The sequence below is a fragment of the Ranitomeya imitator genome, chromosome 1 (genome assembly GCF_032444005.1).
Source record: "Ranitomeya imitator isolate aRanImi1 chromosome 1, aRanImi1.pri, whole genome shotgun sequence".
Classification (NCBI taxonomy): domain Eukaryota; kingdom Metazoa; phylum Chordata; class Amphibia; order Anura; family Dendrobatidae; genus Ranitomeya; species Ranitomeya imitator.
The window spans coordinates 289,097,260-289,120,098 of NC_091282.1; the positions used below are offsets into that span (position 1 = coordinate 289,097,260).

At 44.3% G+C, this 22,839-nt stretch overlaps 1 protein-coding gene across 14 annotated transcripts in view; it reads left to right on the plus strand.

The window, feature by feature from the left end:
* ARVCF (ARVCF delta catenin family member) overlaps nt 1–22,839 on the plus strand; it is a 1,214,127-nt gene that overhangs the window by 296,743 nt on the left and 894,545 nt on the right. For 2 of the 14 annotated variants that reach the window (XM_069756252.1, XM_069756243.1), the window contains exon 4: nt 12,471–12,522. The exons of the other annotated variants lie outside the window; for them this stretch is intronic. The gene's annotated coding sequence lies outside the window, so the exon portion shown is untranslated. The remainder of the gene's footprint in view (nt 1–12,470; nt 12,523–22,839) is intronic. 14 annotated transcript variants of the gene reach the window in all.

The window sequence follows — 22,839 nt, forward strand, 5'->3', positions numbered from 1 at the left end:
ACACGGCTCAGCAGACAGTATCACACAGGAGAGGATTAGATACACGGCTCAGCAGACAGTATCACACAGGAGAGGATTAGATACATGGCTCACCAGACAGTATCACACTGGAGACGATTAGATACACGGCTCAGCAGTCAGTATTCCACAGGAGAGGATTAGATACACGGCTCAGCAGTCAGGATTCCACAGGAGGATTAGATACACGGCTCAGCAGACAGTATCACACAGGAGAGGATTAGATACACGGCTCAGCAGTCAGTATTCCACAGGAGGATTAGATACACGGCTCAGCACAGGATAGGATTAGATACACGGCTCAGCAGACAGTATTACACAGGAGAGGATTAGATACACGGCTCAGCAGACAGTATCACACAGGAGGATTAGATACACAGGTCAGCACAGGATAGGATTAGATACATGGCTCACCAGACAGTATCACACAGGAGAGGATTAGATACACGGCTCAGCAGTCAGTATTCCACAGGAGGATTAGATACACAGGTCAGCACAGGATAGGATTAGATACACGGCTCAGCAGACAGTATTACACAGGAGAGGATTAGATACACTGCTCAGCAGACAGTATCACACAGGAGGATTAGATACACAGGTCAGCACAGGATAGGATTAGATACATGGCTCACCAGACAGTATCACACAGGAGAGGATTAGATACACGGCTCAGCAGTCAGTATTCCACAGGAGGATTAGATACACAGGTCAGCACAGGATAGGATTAGATACACGGCTCAGCAGACAGTATTACACAGGAGATGATTAGATACACGGCTCAGCAGACAGTATCACACAGAATAGGATTAGATACACGGCTCAGCAGACAGTATCACACAGGAGAGGATTAGATACACGGCTCAACAGTCAGTATTCCACAGGATTAGATACACAGGTCAGCACAGGATAGGATTAGATACACGGTTCACCAGACAGTATCACACAGGAGAGGATTAGATACACGGCTCAGCAGACACTATCACACAGGAGAGGATTAGATACACGGCTCAGCACACAGTATAGGATTAGATACACGGCTCAGCAGACCGTATCACACAGGAGAGGATTAGATACACGGCTCAGCAGACAGTATAGGATTAGATACACGGCTCAGCAGACAATATCACACAGGAGAGGATTAGATACACGGCTCAGCAGACAGTATAGGATTAGATACACGGCTCAGCAGACAGTATCACACAGGAGAGGATTAGATACACGGCTCAGCAGACAGTATAGGATTAGATACACGGCTCAGCAGACAGTATCACACAGGAGAGGATTAGATACACGGCTCAGCAGACAGTATAGGATTAGATACACGGCTCAGCAGTCACTATCACACAGGAGAGGATTAGATACACGGCTCAGCACACAGTATAGGATTAGACACACGGCTCAGCAGACAGTATCACACAGGAGAGGATTAGATACACGGCTCAGCAGACACTATCACACAGGAGAGGATTAGATACACGGCTCAGTAGACAGTATCACACAGGAGAGGATTAGATACACGGCTCAGCAGACAGTATAGGATTAGATACACGGCTCAGCAGTCACTATCACACAGGAGAGGATAAGATACACGGCTCAGCACACAGTATAGGATTAGATACACGGCTCAGCAGACAGTATCACACAGGAGAGGATTAGATACACGGCTCAGCACACAGTATAGGATTAGATACACGGCTCAGCAGTCACTATCACACAGGAGAGGATTAGATACACGGCTCAGCAGACAGTATCACACAGGAGAGGATTAGATACACGGCTCAGCACACAGTATTACACAGGAGAGGATTAGATACACGGCTCAGCAGACAGTATCACACAGGAGAGGATTAGATACACGGCTCAGCACACAGTATAGGATTAGATACACGGCTCAGCAGTCACTATCACACAGGAGAGGATTAGATACACGGCTCAGCAGACAGTATCACACAGGAGAGGATTAGATACTTGGCTCAGCACAGTATAGTGATAGATGCAGGGTCTGATGTCCTGTGAGGAGCTGCAGTGAGGTCCGAGCAGCACAGAGATTCTCCCCCTCCCCCTCTGTAACCTCTCTGCAGCTCCTGATAAGAGGACATCAGACCACAGCACTTCACCCTCTCTAGTGATTCTAGAGATTACAGGCAGCAGAGGACAGGGAACGGCCGCTGAGTGTGAGAGGAGACAGATGGAGCTGCTCCTCCAACAGCACGGCTCTACAGTGGAGCTCACAGGTACACTCCACTGTGGGCTAAAGCAAGATGGCGCCGATCTCCTGCCTCTGCTGTGATGTGGAGACCGCCCAGGGGGCGTGGCCACATCAGAGCAGAGAAGCTTATAATGGTAGCTATGGGGTCGGACGCCGACTGCTGAGTCCTATGCCCAGGGCAGCCGTATGTGAAGACTGTAAGTGTCGTGCAGCTACACTTACAGTCCTGCAAATGAAAATGGCGGCGCCCAGTGGCAGAAAAAAAAATGAATAAAAAAAAAACAATAAATACTATGCACTTGAAAATAACTTATGAAAATAAGGAATTAAAGAGGTTTTTTTTTTTTTTACAATATTAAAACGCGGCACCTTCCCTTTAACAGCTGAAGGGCTGTATAGACTCCGTACCTGTGGGAACTAAGTGTGTCAACTCTGATCCCTACATGAAGCACCATTTTCTACCCTGGGAGATATGCCTTCATAATTTGTCATGCATGAAAAAAAGTGGAGCTCACAATGGTACATTATTGACCTTTTGAATTCTTTTCTGCCATATTGCGAATCTATACCACATATATAAGTAGTATAGTCATGTGGATGTTGCCAAAGGATAACTGTCTATAGATTTAGAGTACTTACACAAAGGTTTCTGTATAGAGAACAGCTGATCACAGAAAGCTCCACATGATTGCCCTAGAGGGACTTGCTATCTGAAAAGAGGTCATTTAGTCAGACATTCTATATCAGGCAACCATACAATTGCCAGAACGGGTGAAGTATAATGTTGGATTCCCTCCAGATAAGGTATATGGTTTTGTTTCTATGTTTTTTTTTATTGTTTTCTGTTAAAATGGATGAAAATTTAACAAATGTATGACTGCACTACAAACATCTGCCATTTTCATTCTAAAAAAAATCACAAATATATTTTAATTTTTAGTTGTTAAAGAGTAATGATTATTTTAATGTTTATTTTATAAATCAATAGTACAAGTAAAATAAGAAACTTTTTAATATATCTTATCAGAGAAATCTGTTTTCTCCTGCTTCTGGACTGATATTTCATTCTCAAAATTCTCAATTTACAGTTAAAATCTGTCTTCAATGAATAGAGACATTCCCATTAGAGTTTGTTCACATCTGTGTATATAAACTTGCTGAGATGCCCAGCCAGAAAAGTTGGCAATTGTCTTACATTTTTTTTCTAATCTAGCACCCGTATGTCATGCAAGTGCTATGCGACTGTCCATTTTTTCTCACCTGCCATCTGTATGACATGCGTTTGCAATGCATTTTTAACATCAAAATTTACATACAGTAATTCTGCCATTTCAAGCTAGATATATACATGTCAGTGATATATGTAATCAGTGCTTTGCTTCTGTAGTGTGGTGTACTTGTTATTAGCTAATAAATAGATAAAATAAAAAATTGTGTGGAGTCCCCCTTACTGTTGTGCTCAAAAGTTTACGTACCCTGGCAGAATTTTTGCTTTCTTTGCCTTTTTTTAGAGAATATGAATGATAACACAAAAACTTTTTCTCCACTCATGGTTAGTGGTTGGGTGAAGCCATTTATTGTAAAACTACTGTTTTTTTCTTTTTAAACCATAATGACAAGCCAAAACATCCAAATGACCCTGATCAAAAGTTCACATACCCCATTTCTTAATACCGTGTATTGCCCCCTCTAACATCAATGACAGCTTGAAGTCTTTTGTGGTAGTTGTGGATGAGGTTCTTTATTTTCTCAGATGGTAAAGCTGCCCACTCTTCTTGGGAAAAAGCCTCCAGTTCCTGTAAATTCCTAGGCTGTTTAGCATGAACCGCGCGCTTGAGATCTCCCCAGAGTGGTTCAATGATATAGAGGTCAGGAGACTGAGATGGCCACTCCAAAAACCTTCACTTTGTTCTGTTGTAGCCAATGACAGGTTGACTTGGCTTTGTGTTTTGGATTGTCATGATGGAACATCCAAGCACGTCCCATGCGCAGCTTCTGGGCTTATGAATGCAAATTTGCTTTCAGTATTTGCTGATAGCGTGCTGCATTCATCTTTCCTTCAACTTTGACCAAGTTTCCTATGCCTTTGTAGCTCACACATCCCCAAAACATCAGCGATCGACCCCCATGCTTTGCAGTAGGAATAGTTTTCCTTTCATCATAGGCCTTGTTGACTGCTCTCCAAATGTAACGTTTGTGGTTGTGGCCAAAAAGTTCAATTTTGGTCTCATCACTCCAAATTACCTTGTTCCAGAAGTTTTGAGGCTTGTCTCTGTGCTGTTTTGCTTATTGTAGGCGAGATACTTTGTAGCATTTGCGCAGTAATGGCTTTCTTCTGGCTACTCGATCATGCAGCCCATTTTTCTTCAAGTGCCTCCTTATTATTGTGCATCTTGAAACAGCCACACCACTAGTTTTCAGAGAGTCCAGTATTTCAGCTGATGTTATTTGTGGGTTTTTCTTTGCATCCTGAAAAATTTTCCTGGCAGCTGTGGATGACATTTTTGTTGGTCTACTTGACCGTGGTTTTGTCTTTACAGAGCCCCTGATTTTCCATTTGTTAATCACAGTTTGAACGCTGCTGACTGGCATTATCAATTCCTTGGATATTTTTTGTATCCCTTTCCTTTTTTATACAGTTCAACTACCTTTTCCCGTAGATCCGTTGACAATTCTTTTGCTTTCCCCATGACTCCCAATCCAGAAACGTCAGTGGCAGGATGAAAGATGCAAGAGTCTGTCTGGATCCCCGAAACTCACTCAGCTTTTATGTACACACACTGATTAGAAGCAAACATGGCACAGGTGATGATGTTACCTTTAGTAGCCATTCAAACCCATTTGTATCAACTTCTTTTGAATGTTATCAGACCAAAACCACCAGGGTACATAAAATTTTGATCAGAGTCATTTGGATGTTTTGGTTGTCATTATGATTTTAAAAGTAAAAACACAGTAGTTTGACAAAATAAATGGCTTCACCCAACCACTAACCATGAGTGGAGAAAACGTTTTGGTGTTATCATTCATATTCTCTGAATAAAGGTGCAGAAAGCAAAAATTCTAGCGGGGTATGTAAACGTTTGAACACAACTGTATTTTTAATAATGAGCTAAGGGAAAGCAGACAGCTGGGGGCTGGTCTTTATAGTATGGGAAGGGGCCAATAATCATGAATCTTCCCAGTCATTAATATCAGCTCACAGCTGTCTGCTTAACCTTTACTGGTTATTAAAAAGGGGGGAATGATGTGCGGTCCCCTCTGTTAGGAGTCGAGTTTCCTCTGCTGCACAGGGGGAATCTCGATCCGTCTCCGCTGCGGTCTCCCATTCTTCTCCAGCCGCAGTGGAGTCTGCTCAGCAGGGACGTCGATCCCAGCGTCTTGCTCAGTCTGACTCTGTGCGAAGAGTTACTGCTGCTATTCCTGCTTCTGCCATTGAAGCCAGTGCTGGGCAGCGGCGAGTGGACGTTTCTGGATCTAAGTCCTGCTTTTCTCTGTCTGAGCATGCCCAGGGCAGGATCTCCCGTTGGAGATCGAGGGTCACATGCTCAGGTACTGCAGCACATCCCATTGGTCCTTTTGGCAGGTCCTGAAAGGGCAAAACTTCTGTAGCTGTTTCCTGTGCTGCAGCTATATAAACTGCGCATGACCGCACGGCCATGCGCTAGTATTGTCTTGTAAATATGTGTGTGTGTTGTGAGTGAAAGTCGCTCTTTAAATAACCCTCCCTATTGAATGTCTGTTCGCGGAAGGTGTATGTTTGCTATCTAGCGCCCGACTTATCCAACAGCACGAAACACACATTACAGCTACCAGTTGCTGTGTCCGCCAGTACGGCGCTGTGCGCTTGCTCTGCGCTTTCCTGACCCAAGCCTGGGTGGTTAGTGGCGTCCGTCAGTGCGGCACCGCACGCACTCTTGTGCCTTAATATTATTATTTATGTTCCTCTGACACACCCAGTTGCGGTGTTGTGCCAGCAAGTGTCTAATCGGACTTCAATCCTGTGTAGGGGTTGAGTCCGCTGACTTCTTGCTCGCACTTTATGTGCGGTACTGGGGTCCTGTGACGCAACAGGATCGCTTCCTTCACGCAGGGTGAAGTTAACCCATGTGTGTATACTTAGTACCGCCATATAGTCCGTCTTACTAGCAGCAGGGTCTTTTACCTGCACGGTGGACCTCGGACTGCGAACGCACCTAATACCATAACATCTGATTCTTGGTGCGTTCCGCCAGTCCCTAACAGAATACTAGTGCCAAGGTCTGGCTAGTAATGACGGACGATCAGCGTTCACAGCGGTACATCCAACAGCTGGAGGGTAGGTTGGCGGCTCTAGAGCGTGCAACCTCAGCTGTGGACGTTACTGCTGTCGCTGTTCAGGCTGCAAGTGCAGTTGCAGCCAGTTTGTCCGCTGCCACCCCTGCTCCGACCTTATCCCATCTCCCGCTTCCAGACAAGTTTGCTGGTGACAGTAAGCTATGTCGGGGATTCGTGAGCCAGTGCTCCATACATCTCGAGCTGCTGGCTGCACGTTTTCCTACGGAACGGGCGAGGGTGGGATTCATCTTGTCTCTTTTGTCGGGCAGGGCGTTGGAGTGGGCAACGCCGCTTTGGGAACGTGGTGATCGTGTGGTACAGAGTGCTCCTATCTTCCTGGACGCTCTGAGGCAGGTCTTTTTGGGACCCCGTGTCACCCACGATACCGCGCTCCAATTGTTGGCAATTACTCAGGCTTCGTCCATGGTCAGCCAGTTCGCCATCCTATTCCGGACTCTAGCTTCTGAGCTGGAATGGCCGGATAAAGTCCTTATTCCGGTGTTCTGGAAAGGACTGGCAGATCATGTAAAGGACGCCTTGGCCACCAGGGAGATTCCCGCCACACTGGAGGAGCTTATTACTATAGCTACCCGCATCGATCTCCGTTTTAACGAGCGGAGGTTGGAGCGGACCCAGTGTAGGCAGAGGTTTCGGCTGGCTCCCACCTTTGCCAAACCTCTAGAATCTCCTGTTATGGCGTCTGACTCCCATGAGGCCATGGAGGTTTCTCGAGCGGGACCTAGGTCTCAGACCGCTTGAGTACCTGTGGTGTGTAAAAATTGCCAGCAACCGGGACATTACGCTAATAAATGTCCACGGCGGTCGGGAAAACGATCGCGTCTAGTGACCATTGGAGGAGGTTCACTGGACACAGCGGCATTTTCCTCCAAATTGTCCTTTAAAGGGACAATCCTGTTAGGCACATCCACTCTTACAGTAGAGCTTTGTGTGGATTCAGGAGCAGAAGGAAATTTTATGTCTTCTGCTTTTGCTCTGCGCCACGCAGTACCTCTGGTTATGCTTGCCAAACCAGTAACCGTTAGAGTGGTGAATGGGTCGACACTTCCGCTACAGATCACACATCAGACTGTCCCTTTCACGTTAGCCATGTCCCCATCCCACCAGGAGATTATTTCCCTTCTTGTCCTTTCCGAGGGAATGGATGAGATTCTGCTGGGAATACCCTGGCTCCGTTTCCACTCCCCACATATTGAGTGGACCTCTGGGAGGATATTGGGTTGGAGTGAATCCTGTAAGGGCAGATGTGTGAAAGAGTGCGTTCAGGTTTCCACCACTGAGATGCCCGCAGATCTCTCTACTCTCCCCAAATACTATTGGTCTTATGCAGACGTCTTCTCCAAAAAGGCCGCGGAGACCCTTCCGCCTCACCGTCCCTATGACTGTCCTATAGATCTCTTGCCTGGAGCAGAACCTCCTCGGGGACGTGTCTATCCCCTCTCTCTCCCGGAAACGGAGGCTATGTCCCAGTACATCCAGGAGAATTTGGCAAGAGGGTTTATTAGGAAGTCAGTGTCACCAGCAGGGGAAGGGTTCTTCTTCGTACAGAAGAAGAATGGAGAGTTGCGTCCTTGCATAGACTACAGGGGTCTTAATGCCATCACCGTTAAGAATAAGTACCCACTGCCCCTGATTTCTGAGCTTTTTGATAGGCTACGGGGAGCTAAGGTATTTACCAAATTAGACCTGCGGGGAGCTTATAACCTGATTCGCATCCGTGAGGGGGACGAATGGAAGACGGCGTTTAACACCAGAGATGGGCACTATGAGTATCTGGTGATGCCCTTCGGGCTCTGTAATGCCCCAGCCGTTTTCCAAGACTTTGTCAACGACATCTTCCGGGATATGCTTTCCACCTCGGTCGTAGTCTATCTGGATGATATTCTCATCTTCTCTCCAGATATTGACTCCCACCGGAGAGATGTTGGCAGAGTCTTTGACCTCTTACGGGCAAACTCTCTTTACGCAAAGTTGGAGAAGTGTGTGTTTGAGCAGGAGTCTTTACCTTTCCTGGGCTATATCATCTCTGCCCAGGGATTGGCTATGGATCCTGCCAAACTACAGGCTGTGATGGACTGGCAAGAACCTCATTCACTTAAAGCGGTGCAGCGCTTTATGGGGTTCATTAATTATTACCGCCAGTTCATTCCCCATTTCTCAACTTTGGTAGCTCCCTTGGTAGCCCTCACCAAGAAGGGAGCAAATCCCAAAGTGTGGTCTGAAGAGGTCTCCAAGGCCTTTTCTTCTACTAAGTCTCATTTTGCTAGCGCTCCCATCCTACATCGTCCCGATGTCGATAAGCCGTTAATAATGGAGGTGGATGCCTCTTCCGTTGGTGCTGGAGCAGTCCTCTTCCAAAAGGATGCTCAAGGTCGGAAGCATCCGTGCTTCTTCTTCTCCAAGACCTTCACACCAGCGGAGAGGAATTATTCCATCGGGACAGGGAGTTGCTAGCGATGAAATTGGCTTTCTCAGAGTGGAGACATCTCTTGGAGGGAGCTCGTTTTCCCTTTCAAGTTTTTACAGACCACAAAAATTTGCTCTATTTGTAAACAGCCCAGCGGCTAAATTCTCGCCAGGCCAGATGGTCCTTATTCTTCTCCCAATTCCACTTCACCCTCCATTATCTCGCTGGGGAGAAGAATATTCGAGCTGATGCTCTTTCTCGCTCTGTTGTGTCATCTGAGGAGGAGGAAGGAGAGCCTCGGCTTATTGTTCCTTCTGAGAGCTTGAGAACCGTGGCTCCGGTGTCGCTTGAGTCTGTGCCTCCGGGCAAGACTTTTGTGCCCATAAATTTGCGACCGGAGGTTCTCTCTTGGGCTCATTCCTCCAGGGTGGGTGGACACTTTGGGACAAAAAGGACATCTGAGCTGCTGGCGAGGACGTACTGGTGGCTGCATATGCTCCGAGATGTCAGAGATTACGTTCTGGCGTGTGTCTCATGCGCCAAAAATAAGTCTCCTCGACAACGGCCGTCTGGGTTACTCTATCCCTTGCCGGTGGCAGACCGGCCCTGGGAGATGGTCGGGATGGACTTTGTAGTGGGTTTGCCCAAGTCTCGCGGCTGTACCATCATTTGGGTTATTACCGATCATTTCTCTAAAATGGTGCATTTGGTGCCGCTCCCACGGTTACCTTCTGCACGGGCCTTGGCAGCGTTGTTCATAAGACACATCTTCCGCCTACGCGGCATGCCAGACAAAATTGTCAGTGACCCAGTTTGCGTCTCGGTTCTGGAGAGAGCTTTGTCGTCTTCTCAGCATTGAGTTAAATCTCTCTTCCGCATATCATCCCGAGACGAATGGGTTGGTAGAGAGGGCCAATCAGACTCTGGTCACATATCTACGACATTTTGTTTCTGCCAGGCAAGATGACTGGGCATCTTTATTACCATGGGCAGAGTTCGCCCTTAATAACGCTGTAGCCGACTCCACCGGTCAGACTCCTTTCCTCCTTACTTACGGCCAGCATCCGCGGGTTCCTGTGCCTATGCCCGTGTCCTCTGCTGACTCCAGGGTGGCAGACTGGGCAGTGGAGGCACGGGACATTTAGGACCGCACTCAGGATGCCATTCGGGCCTCGAAGGAGAGAATGAGGTCCTCTGCCGATGCACATCGGCGCCCTGCCCCGACCTTTTCTCCTGGCGATTTAGTGTGGCTCTCCGCCCGTAACATCAGGCTGCGAGTTGAGTCCACTAAATTTGCTCCTCGCTACTTGGGCCCATTCAAGGTCCTCGAGCAGGTTAATCCTGTGGTCTATCGTTTGACCCTGCCGCCATGCCTGGGTATCACCGACACCTTTCATGTGTCCCTCTTGAAACCCGTGTATATGTCCCGGTTTTCCGAGTCATCTGCTGGGACATCGGGTTCGTCTACGGACGATTATGAGGTGAACGCTATTTTGGGGTTCAAGGTGGTACGTGGCAAAAAAATTTATTTGGTGGACTGGAAGCGTTATGGCCCCGAGGACAGGTCCTGGGAGCCTGTTGAGCACATTCGGGCCCCGCAGCTCATTGCTGCCTTCGAACGTAGCGAGGCCCAAGGAGGGGGGCCCTAGGAGGGGGGGGTAATGTTAGGAATCGAGTTTCCTCTGCTGCACAGGGGGAATCTCGATCCGTCTCCGCTGCGGTCTCCCATTCTTCTCCAGCCGCAGTGGAGTCTGCTCAGCAGGGACGTCGATCCCAGCGTCTCGCTCAGTCTGACTCTGTGCGAAGAGTTACTGCTGCTTTTCCTGCTTCTGCCATTGAAGCCAGTGCTGGGCAGCGGCGAGTGGACGTTTCTGGATCGAAGTCCTGCTTTTCTCTGTCTGAGCATGCCCAGGGCAGGATCTCCCGTTGGAGATCGAGGGTCACATGCTCAGGTACTGCAGCACATCCCATTGGTCCTTTTGGCAGGTCCTGAAAGGGCAAAACTTCTGTAGCTGTTTCCTGTGCTGCAGCTATATAAACTGCGCATGACCGCACGGCCATGCGCTAGTATTGTCTTGTAAATATGTGTGTGTGTTGTGAGTGAAAGTCGCTCTTTAAATAACCCTCCCTATTGAATGTCTGTTCGCGGAAGGTGTATGTTTGCTATCTAGCGCCCGACTTATCCAACAGCACGAAACACACATTACAGCTACCGGTTGCTGTGTCCGCCAGTACGGCGCTGTGCGCTTGCTCTGCGCTTTCCTGACCCAAGCCTGGGTGGTTAGTGGCGTCCGTCAGTGCGGCACCGCACGCACTCTTGTGCCTTAATATTATTATTTATGTTCCTCTGACACACCCAGTTGCGGTGTTGTGCCAGCAAGTGTCTAATCGGACTTCAATCCTGTGTAGGGATTGAGTCCGCTGACTTCTTGCTCCCGCTTTATGTGCGGTACTGCGGTCCTGTGACGCAACAGGATCGCTTCCTTCACGCAGGGTGAAGTTAACCCATGTGTGTATACTTAGTACCGCCATATAGTCCGTCTTACTAGCAGCAGGGTCTTTTACCTGCACGGTGGACCTCGGACTGCGAACGCACCTAATACCATAACATCTGATTCTTGGTGCGTTCCGCCAGTCCCTAACAGAATACTAGCAACACCCTCTATTTTTAATAACCAGCAAAGTTTAAGCAGACAGCTGCAGGCTGATATTAATAGGTTAGGAGGTGGGAAAGAAGTCTGCTCTATGTTGCTAGTCCAGAAATAGTTTTTCAGTGAAAGAATATCCCCAGAAAGATCATTTATCCTACACCTGGTGACATTCAATCGAGAGTTTAAATGAATATAATGGACAGTATAGACTAAAATGTGTGTGGCGTAATGTTCATTCACCATCGTTTGTTCTACCATCAACCTTTTTCTGTGTAGTGTGTGTGTGTGTGTGTGTGTGTGTGTGTGTGTGTGTGTGTGAAGAATTGGATCTCTGAAAGCAAATAATGTTTACCGTTTTATCATTTAATTTGCAATAGAAGCAATAATACTGAATTGAGGGCAATGATTCATTCCACATCTATTTGGTTCATGTTAAGTGCACAAATAACATCCACAGACAAATGCGTCTAATGCGTTCATCCATTTGTAGATATCAGTCTGAGTTTTAAAAAAGGTTTAAATCCTTCTGTTATTGTGTCTTGTAATAGCACATCACTCATAAGCGCTAAAGCATAAGCACTTCTTTTACTGGATTGTTCAAAGCCTCCATATGCCCTCTTTCCCTGTCCTGCCCTTGTTACTTCTGTTGTGAAGGTAATTGGGTCAGCCGTTCAGATCAGACGGCTAATGTCAAGCAGCCTCATATCTGCCGGTCTTATATATTTCATGGCAATATTATACTGGATTACTGCTGGAATTAGCCCTTCTTCCTATTAAATATGTGTGTTACTGAATTAACATCTAGTGATTGTGTCATAATTTTCATGAGCTCTCAATATATGTTTTATAGACTACATTACAGATGTGGGCATTATCGCTTCAGGGGCAGAGCCTTTTGCCAGGTCAGAGCTATATCTTTTTCAGTATATGCAAATGTACTAACATGACAGATGTCAGTTTGTCTTATGGCCGAATTATTTAAAGCTAGGTTTCAATTTTATGATGAAAGCCAGAAATTTGGGCTAAAAAAGGCATAAACTCATAATTACACTACCTTTCAAAAGTTTAAGGTCACTTAGAAATGTCCTTATTTTTGAAAGAAAAGCACAGTTTTTTTTTTTACAAATGAAGCTAACATTAAATGATTCAGAAATACACTCTATACATTGTTAATGTGGTAAATGACTATTCTAGCAGCAAACATCTGGTTTTTAATGCAATATCTTCATTGGTGTATAGAGGCTCATTTCCAACAACCATCACCCCAGTGTTCTTATGGTACTTTGTGTTTGCTAACTGTGTAAGAAGGGTAATGGATGGTTAGAATACCCTTGAAAACCCTTGTGCAAGTATGTTAGCACAGCTGAAAACAGTTTGACTGATTAGAGAACCTATAAACCTGACCTTCCTTTGAGCTAGTTTAGAATCTGGAGCATTACATTTGTTGGTTTCCATTAAACTCTAAAAGAACTTATGTGAAATTCGACAGCCTATTATTGTTCTTAGAAATGAAGGCTGTTCCATACGAAAAATTGCCAACAAACTGAAGATTTCCTAAAATGGTGTGTACTACTCCCTTCAGAGGAGAGCAAAAACAGGCTCTAACTAGAGTAGAAAGAGAAGTGGGAGGCCCAGCTGCACAACTGAGCAACAAGACAAGTAGCATGGTGGAGGTAATGTGATGGTCTGGGGTTGCTTTGGTGCTGGTAAAGTGGGAGATTTGTACAAGGTAAAAGGGATATTGAATAAGGAAGACTATCACTCCATTTTACAACGCTGTGCCATACCCTGTGGACAGCGCTTGATTGGAGCTAATTTCATCCTACAACAGGACATTGACCCAAAGCACACCTCCGAATTATGCAAGAACTATTTAGGAAAGAAGCAGGCAGCTGGTATTCTGTCTGTAATGGAGTGGCCAGCACAGTCACCAGATCTCAACCCTATTGAGCTGTTGTGGGAGCAGCTTGACTGTATGGTACGCAAAAAGTACCCATAAAGCCAAACCAACTTGTGGGAGGGGATTCTGGAAGCAAGCGGTAAAATTTCTCCAGATAACCTCAGCAAATTACCTGCTAGAATGCCAAAGGTCTGCAATGCTGTAATTGCTGCAAAGGGAGCATTCTTTAACGAAAGCAAAGTTTGAAGGAAAAAATTATTATTTCCCATAAAAATCTTTTTTTCGAACCTTGTCAATGTCTGGACTAGATTTTAAATTAATTTGGCAACTCATTTGATTAATAAAAGTATGAGTTTTCATGGAAAACACAAAATTGTCTGGGTGACCCTAAACTTTTGAACAGTAGTGTATTTGTTAGAGCTTTACACTCATAATTATTTGTTAGAAGCTTTATGCAGCACAGCATTGTGAAATCAGGAGCCAAAATAACTTCTAATAATACAATTGAAATACTAAAAAAAATAATTATTATAACCACCTGGACATAGCCTAACGAAGCAACCAAACTAAAAATAACGACTTCCTATCTAAACCCCCCTTCATGCTGGTAAAATAATGTTTACACAATAAGCCATATTTGATGGATCCACTTCTTTTATGTCGTATCTTATATGGGACGCACCATCAGATTATTTAAGAGTAAATCACTATGTGATGTTTCATTGAGCATGGTATTAAAAAAGCATCGTTACCATCAAGTAATTCCTTTTCACTTTTGGAGTAGACTCACCTATAAGAAAAATATTTACTTAGATATAGTTAAAGAAAAAATGATCCGATCCCTAGTAACCCACACTTATATTTGCATGTGCTTAATATGGCATATAATGGAATTGTCAAAACAAATTCCAAAGTAGACCTACAAATTTAAAAGAAATATTCACTTTTTTACAGATACCTTGGTAATAAAATACACTCCTAAACAGTAAACTGGCAACACCAGGAAGGAAGTCATGGAGATATGTAAATTAGATACTCAATAGACAGCTTAATGATATGCAAATAAACAAATGAAAGCAACACTTTTGAAACATCTCAATTTATTCATAAACCAAGTGTGTTTGCCTTAGGCGAAAATACAAGTGTTTATTAAAGGGAACCTGTCACCCCGTTTTTTGAGATTGAGCTATAAATACTGTTAAATAGGGCCTGCGCTGTGCGTTACTATAGTGTATGTAGTGTACCCTGATTCCCCATGTATGCTGAGAAATACATTACCAAAGTCGCCGTTTTCGCCTGTCAATCAGGCTGGTCTGGTCAGGTGGGCGTGTTCACAGCGCTCTTTTCTTCCCCAGCTTTCCGTTGGTGGCGTAGTGGTGTGCGCATGTCCAGAGTTCCGACTTCCCTGCGCCCACGTGAAGACACAGCGCGCGATCTGCGCTGTAATCCCTTGCATCGGTGGGGGCGGCCATCTTCCTGGGGCCGCGCGTGCGCAGATGGAGTGCTCTGCTGCACGGGGCTTCAGGAAAATGGCCGCGGGATGCCGCGCGTGCGCATTAGAGATCGCGGCGGCCATTTTCCCAAAGCCGAGTTTGTATCTCGGCTTTGGGAAAATGGCCGCCGCGATCTCTAATGCGCACGCGCGGCATCCCGCGGCCATTTTCCTGAAGCCCCGTGCAGCAGAGCACTCCATCTGCGCACGCGCGGCCCCAGGAAGATGGCCGCCCCCACCGATGCAAGGGATTACAGCGCAGATCGCGCGCTGTGTCTTCACGTGGGCGCAGGGAAGTCGGAACTCTGGACATGCGCACACCACTACGCCACCAACGGAAAGCTGGGGAAGAAAAGAGCGCTGTGAACACGCCCACCTGACCAGACCAGCCTGATTGACAGGCGAAAACGGCGACTTTGGTAATGTATTTCTCAGCATACATGGGGAATCAGGGTACACTACATACACTATAGTAACGCACAGCGCAGGCCCTATTTAACAGTATTTATAGCTCAATCTCAAAAAACGGGGTGACAGGTTCCCTTTAAGACTAATGCAAGCCAAACACTTAAAAACTGCAAAATGGCACAATATATGACCAACCCAGCCTACAGTGGAACTGAACCTCACTTGACTTAGGCTAGTTTCACACTAGCATTCGGCAGGGTTGTGGATGGCAGCCGTCTTCCTCCGTTAAGCCCCACCCACTGCCACACCTCTTCCTTCAGCTCCGCCTACGCGTGCATGCGTCCTGTGTACCCTATTTGTAACATAGGCCATGTGGATGTATGCGCATGCCTCTGCATGCGTTATTTGATACTTCGCTGAACTGCGTTGAAGCACAACATGTTGCATTTTGTTGTGGTTGGCTCGGCGTCAAAACGACGCATACATTTGCATGGAATGCATACTCAATGTTAAAGATAGGGTACACGGGACGCATGCAGACATAGGCGGAGCTGAAGGAAGAGGTACGGCAGTGGGCAGGGCTTAACGGAGGAAGAAGGCTGCCATCCGCAGCCCTGCTGAACGCTAGTGTAAAACTAGCATTAGTCACACAATATAATGATGTAGAAAATATATATTTTTTGTACATAGATGTAATTCCACAGGAAGACAAGGCTATATATGCAGCACTAAATAACGATTTATACCCCAGGTGAAAACATAATGGGATCAATATAAATACAGAGTGCATAAATAGCTGGTACTAAACAAGAAAAGTGTATGAGACATATACCATATGCTATGTCAATTCAATATCCAAAGGAATATACAAAATAGTGCAAAGAAAAATGTAAAGTGCTGATGATATACAAAGGTAAGGATCATACCCAATTTGACATGTGATAATGATACTATATACTACCAAATAGAGAATACTAAGGACTAATATTTAATAATGTCAATAAACATGTATACAGTGGGTACGGAAAGTATTCAGACCCCTTTAAATTTTTCATTCTTTGTTTCATTGCAGCCATTTGGCAAATTCAAAAAAGTTTATTTTGTTTCACATTAATGTACAATCTGCACCCCATCTTGACTGAAAAAAAAAACAGAAATTAGAAATTTTTGAAAATGTCATAAAAAAGAAAAACTGAAATATCACATGGTCATAAGTATTCAGACCCTTTGCTCAGACACTCATATTTAGGTCACATGCTGTCCATTTCTTTGTGATCCTCCTTGAGATGGTTCTACTCCTTCATTAGAGTCCAGCTGTGTTTAATTAAACTGATAGGACTTGATTTGGAAAGGCACACACCTGTCTATATAAAACCTCAAAGCTCACTGTGCATGTCAGACCAAATGAGAATCATGAGGTCAAAGAAACTGGCCAAGGAGCTTAGAGACAGAATTGTGGCAAGGCACAGATATGGCCAATGTTACAACAAAATTTCTGGAGTACTCAAGGTTCTGAAGAGCACAGTGGCCTTCATAATCCTTAAATGGAAGAAGTTTGGGACCACCTGACTGTCCAGCCAAACTGATCAAGAGCCATGGTGAGAGAGGTAAAGAAGAACCCCAAGATCACTGTGGCTGAGCTCCAGAGTTGCAGTAGGGAGATGGGAGAAAGTTCCACAAAGTCAACTATAACTTTAGCCCTCCACCAGTCGGGCCTTTATGGCAGAGTGGCCTGACGGAAGCCTCTCCTCAGTGCAAGACATATGAAAGCTCTCATAGTTTGCTAAAAAAAACACATGAAGGACTCCCAGACTATGAGAAATAAGATTCTTTGGTCTGATGAGATGAACGTAGACTTTTTTGGTGATAATTCTAAGTGGTATGTGTGGAGAAAACCAGGCACTGCTGATCACCTGCCCAATACAATCCCAACAGTGAAAAATGGTGGTGGCAGCATCATGCTATTGGGTGTTTTTCAGCTGCAGGGACAGGACGACTGGTTGCCATTGAAGGAAAAATGAATGTGGCCAAGTACAGAGATATCTTGGATGATAACTTCTTCCAGAGTGCTGTCGACTTCAGGCTTGGCCAAAGGTTCACCTTCCAACAAGACAATGACCCTAAGCACACAGCTAAAATAACAAAGGAGTGGCTTCAGAACAACTTTGTGTCAGAGTCCTGACCTAAACCCAATTGAGGATCTCTGGAGAGATTTTAAAATGGCTGTCCACCAACATTTACCATCCATCCTGACGGAACTGGAGAGGATCTGTAAGGAAGAATGGCAGAGGATCCCCAAATCCAGGTATGAAAAACTTATTGCATCACTCCCCAGAAGACTCATGGCTGTACTAGCTCAAAAGGGTGCTTCTACGCAATACTGAGCAAAGGGTCTGAATGCTTGTGACCATGTGATATTTCAGTTTTTCTTTTTTAATACGTTTTTAGTATATATTTAAACAGTAGCTAAACTTTTCTTAAAAAAATATTATCCTCCAGACTTTGAAAATGTATGTACTTTTGTGATATACTTCATCACCTTATTTTACTTCCTTCTCTTCTAAACACTTTGCTTCAGTGCTGAGTCAATGCCAGGTTTATGTTCCTTTAGAAGTTCCTTTCAACTGCTGCTCAGCAAAAATCCATATACTATATTCACAAAATCTGTGTACAGAACGTTCCTTATCTGAAACTCTCTGCTCCGTAACCCATAGGGAATTCCCATACACAGACTGTTGAACATAGACTGAATTAATCAAGACCTGCAATTTCTTCGCCTTTCTTGATAGGGGGCATGGTGGAATCAGACACTACTGATTCATGAAGAGGTGCATACACCTCCTTGTGCCACACCAGAAATCTTACTCTAGTAAGCTTGACTGGAGTAAGATTTCTGGCATATTGAACACCATAGCTCATCATGAATTAGAGAAGGTGGGGCGTCACGTCCCTTCCCCACCTTCGTCCATTTGGGAGGAGTTGGAAGAAACTGACACAAAAACACATTTTTGCTCAGTTCTGACTTATTCAAAACTTTTGTGACTTTTCAAAGCAAATTATTGCAGAATTATAGCTAAATGTCTTTGATGAATTGGGGTCATAGTGTAAGGATATTGCAAAGCAGCATTTGAGGGAGCTTCTATAGGACCATAAAATGGGCATTGAAATAGCACTTCAGTATAGCATTTGGGAGAGAAGGAGGCAAAACTAATGTATTGAAGTATATTACAATAACTCATAACTTTGCAATGCCCGGAGGATAACTACATTAAGGTAAAATAGTAATTAAACTTTTATTTAAAGACATACTTTTAATTATATTAAAATAATAAAATATGATTTTTCAAATTTGTCTCCAGAATAGATAATAAAATTTGTATATAATCAATTCCATATACGTTTTTTAATCTGTTACAGATGGATTTTTCATTGATCAGCGCTTTTCTTTGAACATTAGCTTCAAAACCCAAATTATATTGTCGCTTAATGCTTACAAATGCTTATTAAACTGCTGTAAGAGGGTACACATTTCAGACATCATTTTCTGTAGCAGTGTAAACGCCTCATATAGCTCATGATTTACTGTGTACTTAAGTTTGAACCCCATAAAAAGCTCTAATAAGTAAAGCCGCCCAAGAAAGACAGTCGAATATTTGCATGTAAAAGCCGCCTTTATTGACACGCCATCATATTTATTGCAGATTCTCAGATTCCGTTGTCATAGCAACAGTTCAGTAGTCAAAAGGCAGTCTTTTTTTCTGCTTTCAAAGTTATGCTAATGGACACCGTTTCTTGGGGAGCATAATCGGGGAATTTCAGAGAGTTAGCAGTCATGCACGTTTTCCAGTCTTTACCAAGCAGTTATAGTTGCTATTCGATTACCTTTGACCAAAATACATTTAAGGAATAAAAATGCCCTTCCTTTCACCAGATCAAATTCTGTTTACATGCCTTTGGCAGCATTTAGATCTCTTTTCTTGCTGTTTAAAACTCCCTGACAAAGCAAGATTCAGATCTGGCAGAACATGTTCACTGAATAGCCAAATAAATATTTCCTTATTTAATTTTAAAGGACTGGTTTATTTTCTTCTGGAAATGTCACCTGTCTGCTGTTCAGAGGTGGAAGTCAGAGTGCCAGTAAGGGTACGTTTCCACGTTCAGGAAACGCTGCGTGTTTGACGCTGTGTAGAGCCGCAGCGTCAAACACACAGCGTCCAGATGTTACAGCACAGTGGAGGGGATTTCATGAAATCCCGTCTCCACTCGCTATGTGTAAAATACGCAGGCGGCAGACCCGCGTAAAACCGCATCTAATGATTAGTCACATGCGTAGAAACTGCGTAACCGCAGCTTACTATGCATGTCTACCGACTCACTTGTTCTGCCGCCGGAAGTCCCTCGTCCACTGCAGTTCTCACGATAACTTATCTTATCGCGAGAACTGCCGTTCAGTCTAGTCTGGTTCGCACAAACAGCTGATTGTGAGAACGCTGTAGTGTAGGTGATCGCTGGAGAGTTATCTCCGGCGATCATCTACAGGTTCTGCTACATCTGGATGTCCAGATGTAGCAGAGCCGGACTCATCTAGACTGTGTGCACATACAACACACAACATACACCATATAACATGCGACATGCAACATGCGACATACAACATGCGACATGTGGCATACAACAAGTGACATGAGACATATGACGTACAACATATGACATGCAACATGTCACATGCGTCATGCAACATGCTGCATGCGACGTGCAACATGCAACATACCACATGCGGCATGCCACATGCGACATGCATCATACGACATGCAACATGTGACATACTACATGCAACATGCAACATACGACATGCAACATGCTACATACAACATGCAACATACTGTACATACATACAGAACATGCAACATTCATAACATACATACAGTACATACATACAGTATATACAATACATACAAATAGACATACAGTACATTAAACATAGAGTACATACTCACCATCACCTTGTCACCTTGATTCCTGAAGCCATTGCCACCTGTAACAAATAGTACAATATCTGCGGATATCTGATCCACAGATATCCAATTAAAACGAATGTCCCACGATGATCTCCCGTGGAGAGCAGCCACATCAGCTGATGTGACCGCAATCCAGGGGCTCCAGGAATACAATGATGGAAGGTATCCTCCTACAATGTATTCCCCACAATATATTCCTCTGCCCCTGTGAGAATATAGTCCCTAGTCTCACTTGTGGCACTGTTGTGTGGGAAAATTTGCCACTAAGATAACCCCAGTGATACACTGCAGGAGCCATTGTCTCCTGTCAGTGTGTCACTGGAGAGCCTATAGAGCGGTGACATCACCCGATGTCACTGTTCTATAGGGGAGATTGTCGTGTGACATTCGTTATTAATTGGACTACGGCGGAAAGTAAGTATATGGTTGGTTTATAATTTTTACTTTTTTTGCAGGCGCTCAAGTATGGTAAGTATGGTTAAATTAAGAATAATAGAATACTTTTTTTCTGGCTGTGTCTTTATTTTTTTTTTACACTTTCACTACAATAGGATTAGTAATGGATAGGCATCTTATTGACGCCTCTCCATTATTAACCGGGCTTAATGTCACCTTATATTAGCAAGGTGACATTAACCCCTTATTACCCCATATCCCACCGCTACAGGGGAGTGGGAAGAGAGGGGCTAAGTGCCAGAATTGGCGCATCTTACAAATGTGCCATTTCTGGGGTGGCTGCGCGCTGGTATTTGTAGCCGGGGGGCCAAAATCCATGGCCCCTCTCTAGGCTATGAATATCAGCCTGCAGCAGTCTGCATAGCCTTTCTGGCTATAAAATATAGGGGGACCCCACATCATTTTCTGGGGGGTCCCCTTATTTTTATAGCCAGTAAAGGCTGCGCAGACAGCTGCGGGCTGATATTCATAGCCTGGGAAGCTCCATGGGTATTAACTCCTTCACAGGCTACAAACATCAGTTCCCCAGGCGCTGGCTTTCCCTCAGAAAATTGCGCGGGAGCCCACGCCATTTTTTTTTTCAAATTAAACATATTGCGATTAAGGCCGGCGTCAATACCCGGCACTGCTGCGGGCACTTGGGACCGGAGCGTTCAGCTGCATAGAAATGCATGCAGCTGCACGCTCCGCTCCCGAGTGCCGGTGGCAGTGCCGGGTATTGAAGCTAGAGACTAGTGTGAGTTTCTCGTGAGTGTGACCCCGGCCTAATGCAGATTTCATGTGTGTGTCTTTATTTAAGGCTGGGATCACACATGCGAGAAACTCGAATGAGTCTCACATCTTAATACCCGACACTGGCGCCGGCACTCGGGAGTAGAGCGTGCAGCTGCACAGAAATACATGCAGCTGCATGCTCCGTTCCCGAGTGCCGGCGGCAATGCCGGGTATTAAGATGCGAGACTCGTCTGAGTTTCTCGCTTGTGTGATCCATCTATCATATCAATCTATTGTATCCATCTATCTATCATATCTATCAATCATCTGTTTATCTATTATCGATCTATCGTATCTATCTATCTTTTATCTATTATCTATCAACCGATATATCTATCGATATATCTATATGTAGATAGATATATTTATAGGTAGATATATCAATAGATAGATTGATACGATAGATGGATATAATAGATAGATATGATAGATACAATAGATGGATACAATAGATAGATATCTATCGTATCTATCTATCTATCATATCTATCTATTATCTATTTATCTATTATCTATCAATATATCTATCAATATATCTATCGATATATCTATATATAGATATATTTATAGATACATATATCGGTAGATAATAGATAGATATATCGATAGATAGATACCATAGATAAATACGATAGATGGATCCATAGATAGATATGATAGATAGATACGATAGATAGATAGATAGATAGATAGATAGATAGATAGATAGATACGATACATATCTATCGTATCTGTCTATCTATTGTATCCATCTAACTATCTATTTATCTATCTAGCTGTGCGTGTATATTCTTCAATGGAGTATGTAAATGAAGAGGTTGGACAAGAAATGACATCACAATTCTTTTTTTTTTGTATATCTTTATTGAGCTTACAAAAACACACACAAATCCGCATGAAAAAAACGCATCAAAAACGCATCAAAAATGCATGAAAAACACAGGTGACCTGCCAGTGACCTCAGGTGCAGATTTGGTGCAGATTTTACCTGCGTCAAATCCTGATCAAATCATGATGCAATCCTGAACGTGGAAACATACCCTAGGTCTTGTACCTCACCTGTTCCTGCATACCGTGAAATGGAACAGAATCTACTGAAATTATTTCATTCCGTGTAGTCGAGATATTAATTTGTTCTAGCACAAAATGAATGCAGATATTTTTTGACCAT